Source organism: Geotrypetes seraphini, chromosome 18 (genome assembly GCF_902459505.1).
Source record: "Geotrypetes seraphini chromosome 18, aGeoSer1.1, whole genome shotgun sequence".
NCBI lineage: Eukaryota > Metazoa > Chordata > Amphibia > Gymnophiona > Dermophiidae > Geotrypetes > Geotrypetes seraphini.
The window spans coordinates 4,450,364-4,460,697 of NC_047101.1; positions in this window are offsets into that span (position 1 = coordinate 4,450,364).

Sequence of the window (10,334 nt, forward strand, 5' to 3'; positions counted from 1 at the left end):
ACATTCAAAGAGCTTTACTTATACACAGGTACTTATTCTGGCTTAGAAAGAAAAAGTGTGTGTATGGGGGGGGGGGAGGGGAGTGAAAGTTTGGCCTAAACTCCAGGACACTGTTTAGAACTCACTGGGGCAGAATATGGAGGAGAGGCAGCATGCAGACAGTCAGGAGTTGCTAGTTTTGATCATACTTTTAATTCATTGTCTCCAAAGAGCTTAGAACAGTTTACAGGTTATGATTTGCCATAATTACACGACAGTTTATGGTACAAGTTTTTTTTTTTTTTTTAACCTAACTTGTTATATACTAGGGGACTAATACTGGGGTTGCCAGATTTTCCAATCAGAAAATCCAGACCCCCCTAGACCCGCCCCTAGGCCCTCCAGTTCCACCCATCCCTGCCCTGCAATGCCCTAATCCCAGTCTCCAGGCCAGATGAAACTCTGAGAACTTTCCACCTGGCGAGAGTACACATCAGCTCTCCTATGGCCACGGGTCTCAAAGCCTCACATACAATGATTGGCATTTTGGGCTAATGAGGTGAGGACAGACCCCTCTTACTGACTTGGCTGAATCTAAGTACCTGCAAAGCATGACAGCGGTGGGGAGGAATAACACTGTAGAGATGGAAAAGGCAGATTCATTCTATGTAAAATTAATTTATGTCACCTTTTCCAGTAGTAACAGCAGTAAATTTCTAACGACCTCAAGAAAATCACTATAATTCACATCCATCCTATGATAACATACAGAAATTCAACATTGTAATTACCTTCCCACAAAACGCATCCCATACCATGGTCAGCTCAAGCACCTCCCCCTCCACTGCTCTTAAAGTCAACAGCGAAGCCTCTTCCAACGTCAGCAAAAATAACCATCCTCGATCCTCTTCTCACTCCATGTTAGAGGGTTTCACCCTAAGAAATTATAATTTGATTCCAACCTAATATAAGTTCCTTCATTGCACAGTACAATTCCTTGGAATAAAGTTCCATAATTTCTTTCAGTTTGGTGCAATTAAATAATATAAGAGAGCTTCCAGAGTATCTTATCCATTCAAAATAAAATACACCAAGTACCCAGGCAGAGACATATAATACCTTCATTGACCTAATGTTGTCATTTGACTTGCGCGTCATTCGTAAAGGGAGTGGGGGTGGGGATGAAAAATCTTGTCACTCTTCTGATTATCATATGTAAGAATGGTGATATTAGTGACAGATTTATTTTATTTTAGGTAGAAAATAAGAATGACTGTTGTAAACACTAATTCAATAGGTGCCTAGAACAACAGAACCTACTGCTTTTCAGTTAAAGTTAGGCTCTGTTCATAGAACTGCACTAGAGATGCCAAAATTGAATTAGGCTCTAGTAGGTGTTTACACTATAGGCGACGGTATATTAAGCCAGAGTTTTCTTGGGCTAAGGTATGCACGTCTACTGGCACATAAGGTAAGTGCCTAGCTCAATCCATGCCCAAACTCTGATCCAAATCCACCCTTAACTATGCCTACTTGCCAGTAGGCGCCTTGATTTAGGCGCCTACCAACAAATTATTATTTTTTAAATCTTTTTTAAATTGGTTTTTAATGGCTCTTTCAATTATCAGCACCAATTAAGCCAATTAAAACATTTAAGTTAGTCATCTAGCTTGGCTAGGCAGACTGATGTAGGTGTCTTTTATAGAATCAGGCCCTTGGTACTATAGGAAAGCTTGCTCGGTCTTTGGTGAACCTGCATCCGTCACTTAAGGCATCACATCTTGAAAGAATGGCTGAAATCGGTAGCACGGGACAGACTTTTCTGCTGTCACTCGTAGAGCGCCATCCTTTCAAAGCTGACGCCCACTCAATGTGATTTGACAAGTTTCCGCTGGTTTGCAAAAGGCCTGAGAATATGTCAACTTTATGCCTCACCAGAGACGTTGCGCCTACCTTGCCTGGCATCCTGTTTGCATGAGAAACTGGGGGAGAGGCGTCAGACTGTTGTGAAACAGGATATGCTGTCCAGGCAGAAATAGCTTCCCTTCAGTTGTTAGTGGTGCAGTTCCCCCAGTCTAAGTGTGGTTCTTCTTGTAAGTTCAACAAACTCCTGAAGGTGGATAAAGGCCTCTTCCCATGTGCTAGAAGGGTCCCCCCTTACATTTTTTTTTTTTTTTTTTGACAGACCTCCATCTAGTCATCAGCTGCCTGTGGTCTAATTATCCCACATGGAGAACAAGCAAAGAAGGGATCGAAATTAACGGATAAGAAACCATTAATTAGAAGTAGATGAATTTGTTAGAGACTTCTGAAATAAATGAGTTTTACAAGTATTTCCTTGTAACTTCATCGAGTGTCCCCTAGTCTTCGTAATTTTTGATGGAGTGAAAAATCGATCCACTTGTACCCGTTCTTCTCCACTCAGGATTTTGTAGACTTCAATCATGTCTCTCCTCAGCCATCTCTTTTCCAAGCTGAAGAGCCCTAACTCATACGAGAGGAGTTCCATCACCTGAACTTTTTGTTATTATTTATTTATGTACAATAAATTCATAGAAAACTGGTTTATATTTAACCATTTTCATGTCTTTGGTTTGGGAAAGACAGAAAAAAATTGTTAAGACCCCCCCCCCCCCAAGTAAAAGGGATCTGAGGTGGACCAACGAAGATGCTGCCAGCTTTCCAAATGCAACAGAACATCCTGCCTCTGTTTCAACACAGGAGATTTGGCATCATTGGCACAGGCCTGAAATCTTTAATCTCTAGCTTCAAAATCCCAGAACAAAGCTTTTATAGAAAAGAAAGCAGAAGAACTTCAACACAAGGCAGCAATTCTGTGCTCCAATCCAGAACTCTTTGAAGTCAGCTGCAGGCATGGAGTCAACACACTTCACACCGGAAGACAAAAGCCACCCTCGGGATTGTACCAGCCCGGTGAAATGATGCACTGGCTTCTCATGGCACAGCAAAGATCAACATGAACTAAGGTGTGGTTGGTTTTTTTTACTGAACTAACTTTATACATTTGCAAACATGGTTTTAAGAACTCTGCTTCCTTCTTCAGGTCAGCATCTGATATGAGCTGAGCACGAAGCTACCTGTCTCCATGAAGATCAGAAGTTGCTTCAAGGGTCATGGCCTAGAGCTCATTGCCAGATGACCCCATTATCTGCAGAAGGTGGGAGAAGACACATGCTCAAGGGCCCGGATTCTGTAAATGGGATCTAAATTTGGCTAGCACCTAGAGAAACAGTACATCAACGTTTGAGCGTAAGACAAAAGCACTCTGACAAAGCCGCGCTGACAATTGCGTGCAGGGATGAGAGTGTGCTGCTACCTGAAGCCATTATTATCGTTCCCCTTTGCACTGTGAGGGGGGGGGGTTGGGAGAACCCACCAGTACAACTGAGAAATACTTGTGCTCATGTTGGGGGGGGTTGGGGGGATTCCCCTGACACAGCTCAGCGAAACGGAGGTTCCCCCGTCGGGAAAGAGTGGTTGCGGGGCCAGGCAGGCTTGCACTTTTTGGATGCATGAAAGACAGCCTGGACACCGTCTGCAGCTAAGTGTAGGTTGGTTTTTTTCCTGCCGTCTGCAGCTAAGTGTAGGTTGGTTTTTTTCCTGCCGTCTGCAGCTAAGTGTAGGTTGGTTTTTTCCTGCCGTCTGCAGCTAAGTGTAGGTTGGTTTTTTCCTGCCGTCTGCAGCTAAGTGTAGGTTGGTTTTTTCCTGCCGTCTGCAGCTAAGTGTAGGTTGGTTTTTTCCTGCCGTCTGCAGCTAAGTGTAGGTTGGTTTTTTCCTGCCGTCTGCAGCTAAGTGTAGGTTGGTTTTTTCCTGCCGTCTGCAGCTAAGTGTAGGTTGGTTTTTTCCTGCCGTCTGCAGCTAAGTGTAGGTTGGTTTTTTCCTGCCGTCTGCAGCTAAGTGTAGGTTGGTTTTTTCCTGCCGTCTGCAGCTAAGTGTAGGTTGGTTTTTTCCTGCCGTCTGCAGCTAAGTGTAGGTTGGTTTTTTCCTGCCGTCTGCAGCTAAGTGTAGGTTGGTTTTTTCCTGCCGTCTGCAGCTAAGTGTAGGTTGGTTTTTTCCTGCCGTCTGCAGCTAAGTGTAGGTTGGTTTTTTCCTGCCGTCTGCAGCTAAGTGTAGGTTGGTTTTTTCCTGCCGTCTGCAGCTAAGTGTTGGTTGGTTTTTTCCTGCCGTCTGCAGCTAAGTGTTGGTTGGTTTTTTCCTGCCGTCTGCAGCTAAGTGTTGGTTGTTTCTTCCTGCCGTTTGCAGCTAAGTCTTGGTTGGGTTTTTTTTGCCGTTTGCAGCTAAGTGTTGGTTGGTTTTTTTCCTGCCGTCTGCAGCTAAGTGTTGGTTGGTTTTTCCTGCCGTCTGCAGCTAAGTGTTGGTTGGTTTTTTCCTGCTGTCTGCAGCTAAGTGTTGGTTGTTTTTTTCCTGCTTAACATTGACTGTGTTTGAGACTCATATATGTGCTGCTTGCTCTACTCACATTTTTTGAAGTTTTGTTATTTTTTGAAGTGGTTCCTACGAGGGCTACTATAGTGTTTCTCACTGCTGAGTGAACTGATACATTTTGGACCTTGCTTAATGGTTGTTTATAAGTGGAGTTTTTTGCCATATGAAGATGAACTGAGGCTTTTTCTCCACTTTTTGAATGAGTGGGTCTTTGTATGAGTGCAGTGGGTAGACCTGGTAGTGTCTAGGTAGATCCCTCCTATGGTTTCCAATAGGGCATAATTTATTAGTTTTAGGGGATTCCACACACCCACACACACCGCCCATCAAAGCAGAAGAGCTGGTGTTTGGGAGAAGAGTGAGACTTTTCGGTGTATTGGGGAGGGTTTCCCCTCACACAACCCCTCAACATGAGCGCGAGTATTTGTCAGTGTAGTGGGGGGAGGGGTTCCCCCCTACACCCCCCCTCACAGCGTTAATGGGAACGGTAATAATAGCTACAGGCAACGGCATAATTTGTCCCTGCGTGCAATTGTTAGCGTGCCAATGTCCATTGCACTTTTGACGGGTCACCAGAAAAATATTTAGGCGCCGTTAACAGAATCACGGCTACCGCTGCCTATGAAAACCGAAGAAGCTGATAATAATGCCATAAACACCAATTCAAGATAATAGACTACTGCTTCTACTAGCAAATAGGGCAAAGTGGGAATTTACTGGGAAAAAAAGCTTTTTGTTTCGTTGCCCCTCAATTGTGGAATCATCTGCCCTGGGATTCGAGGCTGGAAACAAATATTAAAGCATTTCAAACCGCTTAATCCCCCAGTGCCCCGAGTACATTAGATAAGAGCATGAGCCCGCCGGGACAGATAGGGAAAAATGCCATAGAATTGTAGGATATGTGGAATATAAATAATGAAAAAATAAAAGTAAATTTCTACATAAAAATAAATAAATATTTGTTCACCAGATTTCTAGGTAATTAAAACATCCCTTTCAATTGTTTCTTCTCTCTTTCGTACTTTTCTTTATTTTTGTACCGTTCATCAAGCGAGTATCTCTAAACAGTTAAGAATAAAATGAAATTTTAAAAATAAAAAAATGTCTTACATGAAAATGGTAAAGTGGTATAGAAGGGCAAACCCAAATAAACGAGACCGTGGAAACTCAAAGAGTCTTAACAGCAACAATAAAAACTAAAATCACATTAAAATCTCTGTCCACATTAATCATCAAAGGACCCAACGCAGGCCGTGTTTCGGCTAAACACACCTTCTTCAGGGATCCAAGATGCAAAATCTGCGGAAGCCAAGAGCCGAAGTTGCGGTTTTGGCCAGGTACTAGTAACCTGGATTGGCCACTGGGCTGGATGGACCCAGTAAGGCTATTCTTATGTTCTTATGTCCTGCTAGCCTGGTGGAGGCATCTGCCTTTTGCAAAGCACAAACTTAAAAATTAGCGCACTGCCTGCACCAGAGTGCGCACAGACGTTGCCACTCGTATGTCTGTCCTTCTCTTGGGCACTGCCGTGGTCCTGTAGCCTAGTCACTTTTGCCCTTTCCTCTGAGCCTTGCAGCTGCGCCATCTCTGAATTATGTGATCTTGTAACTGGATCTGTGGTTTTAATTCCTGCCCTGGAACAGATTCTGGGCCACAGAATAGAAATTCCTGGAGCTATGGACTGGAATAATATCGTGGAAAAAAATAAATAACTACAACACCCACAGTGCTCCAGCTAAAGTGAATCCTCCTACACTTCCTTGTGAGACAAAGTTTTGTGGGCATCATACCCAGGAGATTGCAGCCCAGCGTGACAAATGCCAGTGAGTGAGGCACAGATTAACACAAATGCGTCCTGTGGCTGTAGGTGCTCATTTGAGCCCGGTCCAGAAGTCACAGTATAACATTTGGTTCTTGCTTTGGAAGAGATCCATAGCCTGCCAGGCTGCTCAGTGCCTGCCCTCAATAGAAAACAGGAGGCTGGAGGAGGGTCTCAGAGACCTCTTCCCTTACGTAAGGCTCCTCACGTGTGGGAACAGCGCAGGGGAAACCTCACCCTTTCCTCCTCTCCCTGGGATCAGACTTGCTTTCATGCGACCTTGAACCAATGTTCTTCCCACTTCACTAATCTTCCCTTTTTGCCTTCCACATCCACTGCCTTAGTCCCTGAATGATCACCTCTGCCCACAGGAGACCCTGGAAGATGTCACATGCCAGTCAAAAAGCTCTTGAAATCAAGGGACAAGCTTTCTTCTGCTCTTAAAAAAAACCCCAAGCTAATAATTTCTTTAAGTAAATGACCTGATAATGGATGTAGTTTATTTGGATTTCAGCAAAGCTTTTCATCCCTTGGCAAATTGAGGAGACTAGAGAAGGTGGGAGGGCGTTTTTGGAGAAAGACCACCAAAATGGCGTGGGGTTCTGCCCCAAATGTGAAAGAAAATCACATACCTGCCAAGGGTATTCCTAATGACCAAGAAGGCCACGCTATGAAATTTCAAGGGGAGGATCTGGAGCCATGTTAGCAAATACCTTTTCACAGAAAAGGTGGTGGATGGATCACAGTAGGGAGGTTTACGGGATCTTTGGAGACTTGAAGGAAAGAGATCCAGGAAGTGTGGCTGAGAGCTCCTGTTTTCGCAAGACCTGGTCATTCTATGATTGCTGTTCATACCTTTCAGCCTGGATTTTGGACCCGGCTTGACCAAGAGGGACATGTTTAAAGGCTTTATAGAAAGCTGGGTATAATGAAGTACAAATGCTGACCAATGACAGAGTTGGGTCTGTCTGGCAGATTCCTCATCAGAGGACCAATCAGCAGGGCTATATCCTTGGAACAGTGAACAGGAATAATTAGGCAGATAAATGAGCTAATCCGTCTTCTTTTTCTTTTTTTTTTTTTTTTTGCTGTTTTCTATTGCATGACGATAATATAACAGATTTCCCTGGAGCTCTGTTTCAGAGCGTTTATTAAATTCCACAGCTGGGATAGCTCCCTTGCTAATTCCCTCTGTTGTTGTCTTGGATCCAACGCCATGTGTTTCACATTTGAAAATTTCCACATCCCAACAGAAGGGTCTTGTTACATCAGGAATAGAGGCAGACTATATTTGGGACAGAGCCCAGACCCAGAGCTATAAAAATAATTCCATGGTACTGTTAAATCACTGTCCCAGCTGGGCTGTCGGGGCAAATGGACATCCTGCCTAGCCAATGGCATCTCCCTCCAGCAGACCAGTACCATAAATGTCCAAAGACTTTTCATCACACCAATGGGAGCCAAACTGAGATCCCACGTCACTCTCCCAGCTTCTCTTTGGCTCGGCTTTGCACATTTCAGAGGGATAAGGGGCTCTGTTACTGCCAGAGAAAGCAGGAAAACAAAAGCTGGCAGTGTCGATTCTCTCTGGGACTCAGCAAAGAGAGAAACAACAGGTTTAATATGAGTGCAAGCAGGTCAGAGGTACATGCTGCCATTCAGGACTGGCAATTTCTTGGGGTTAGGTAGGGAAGGCAGTGGTTCTTCTGTGTGGTAAGAAAACTTCCAGCTGACCTCCTCTGGGAGACTCAGGCAAACTCTTCTTTTTTTTAAAAAAAAAAAAATGGCCATTTTTCTATTCTAACCAGAGACAAAGCTCTTCGCATTGGCACTGAGCTCAACATTTCTGAAAACAAACAGGTGCTGCTACCAGGTCCAGACTGGAGGCAGCTTCTACCTTCTCCAGCTTTAATGAGCTCAAAGGAAGCAGGTTCAGAAAGGTTCCAGGTCAGCGGCCTGGCAGAAAATGCCCAGAGGTCAAGACCCTTTCAAGTTGGAAACTGCATATTTTTAAAAGAGAAAAGCAGTGTTTCAAAATAGCCCTAATTATGCAGTGAAAAGACTTTAGTAAGATACACGTCTCCCTCCGTATTCACGGTTTCAGCAATCGCGGTTTCGATTATTTACGGTTTTTAGCTTGCTGGCTCCTCCCCCCCTAATTATTTCAGCTTGCATAGAAAAATTGCTGATTCCAAGCGTTTACAGAGAAAATCGCCAATTCCCAAAACTTTCTTCACCGTGTTTTGCCTCTTCTTCAGGAACAGGCCAGGTCTCCCACCATGTTATTCGCGGTTTCACCATATTCACGATGGTTTTTAATAGAAAACAGCGAATAACATATGAAAAAGTTATTTGCGGTTAATCTCCTATCATAGCGAATACGGAGGGAGAAGTGTAAAGCTCAAAATAGCCCATCTAGTCGGGTCAGCAAAGTGGCTACCTTGTAACTGCTGCTCTTTGCAGGCCACGCCCACTACCTGCAGCTCCACCCTCACTGAGACATGGGTATAACCTATTTAAGGATCGTTGCTTCCTTTGTATTTCCTCAGTTACTATGCATCAGGGCTTCTTTGCTCTGTTTTAGAGAACGACAGAGGGACAAATTTGTCCTTGTCCCATCCTGAGAGTTTTGTTGCTGTCCCTGCCCCATTCCTGTAAGCTCTGCCTAAACCTCACAAGCCTCGAACACTTATGATTTTAAAGGGTTTGAGGCTTGTGCAGATGAGGACGGAGCTTAGGCATTGGTGGAATGAGGCATTATGACATCACAATCTCAGCTCTAGAATGTTGCTACTTATGATGTTAAAGTGTCTGAGGCTTGTGCAGATGAGGACGGAGCTTAGGCATTGGTGGAATGAGGCATTATGACATCACAATCTGAGCTCTAGAATGTTGCTACTTAGGATTTTAAAGCGTTTGAGGCTTGTGCAGATGAGGACGGAGCTTGCAGGAATGGGGGCAGGGACAGGAAAAGAACTTTCTGGGACGGGAAAATGAGTTCCCGCGAGGACAGGGGAAAATTTGTCCCCGTCTCATTCTCTACTCTGTTTCTTACTCACTAGCCCCGAGGGCTGCAAATTAAGGAACTATCTTCAGGATGGCAACAATATGAAATTTTTACAAAACTTGTTTTGGCTTGTTGATTTTATATAGTTAAACTCCCATAGTCAAGCAGTTTTAAACACATCAGTTATCTGTTAACATAAGGAACCATCTGTTCTCTGTGGCTGTGGAATTCTGCTTTGTATTTGCTTCTGTGCAAAATGAATAAATGAATAATTGATTTTCCCAAGGCCAGATTGAATGATCGTTTGGTCACTTCCAAGGAACTGATCACCACTACACAATTTGGCAGAGTGGACACTGACCATGCCGCTCATTCACCTAGAGCCACAGAACAGAATACAGATGTCAAAGGAGATTGGAGGGTGGAAGGCGAGGAAATATCACTTGGCCAAGAGAGTAGGTGAAGCTTGAAATGTTTCAAGACAAAATACATTTTCTGTGTTTTTAGTGGCCTATAAAACTAATTTGGGAGAGCAGGTTTCCAAGGTGATGGTCATAAATATATTTCCAATGCCTTCTCCAACGGTCGAAACAAAATCAGAAACAGCTATAACACAAAAACAAAAACCCTAATGTTTTGTTTATTCTAGAAGATGGAGAATGAAATATGTAAAAATGGCAGCTTGGTGCGCTTAACAAGGACCAGATGTCAGGGCCTGAGTCAGCCCTTGAAAGTGCCTGATAAATTATTTGTGGAGAATTTCTAGAGTCAGCCAACTGAAACATTCCATGTGAAGTCGTGAAGGAGGGAGAGGAACCATGCCACAAGCTTACAGCTTCCTTCACCCGCAAGTTTCCATAATCCAACCCTTCTGGAATTTGCAATGTAAATTGTCAAGGAAATATAAGGTAGTGGTGGACGAAAGCAAAGCTACGCAACGCTGTGAATTAAAGCCAATTATGGAATAAGTAGGAGAGACCAGAGCACGGAATCTGATTGGAAGGGAATATTCAGGCCCTGGTCACAGCTGACATAGATGGACAATTCTGTTCTTCAGCATTTTTGAAATATTCTGAATAAAAA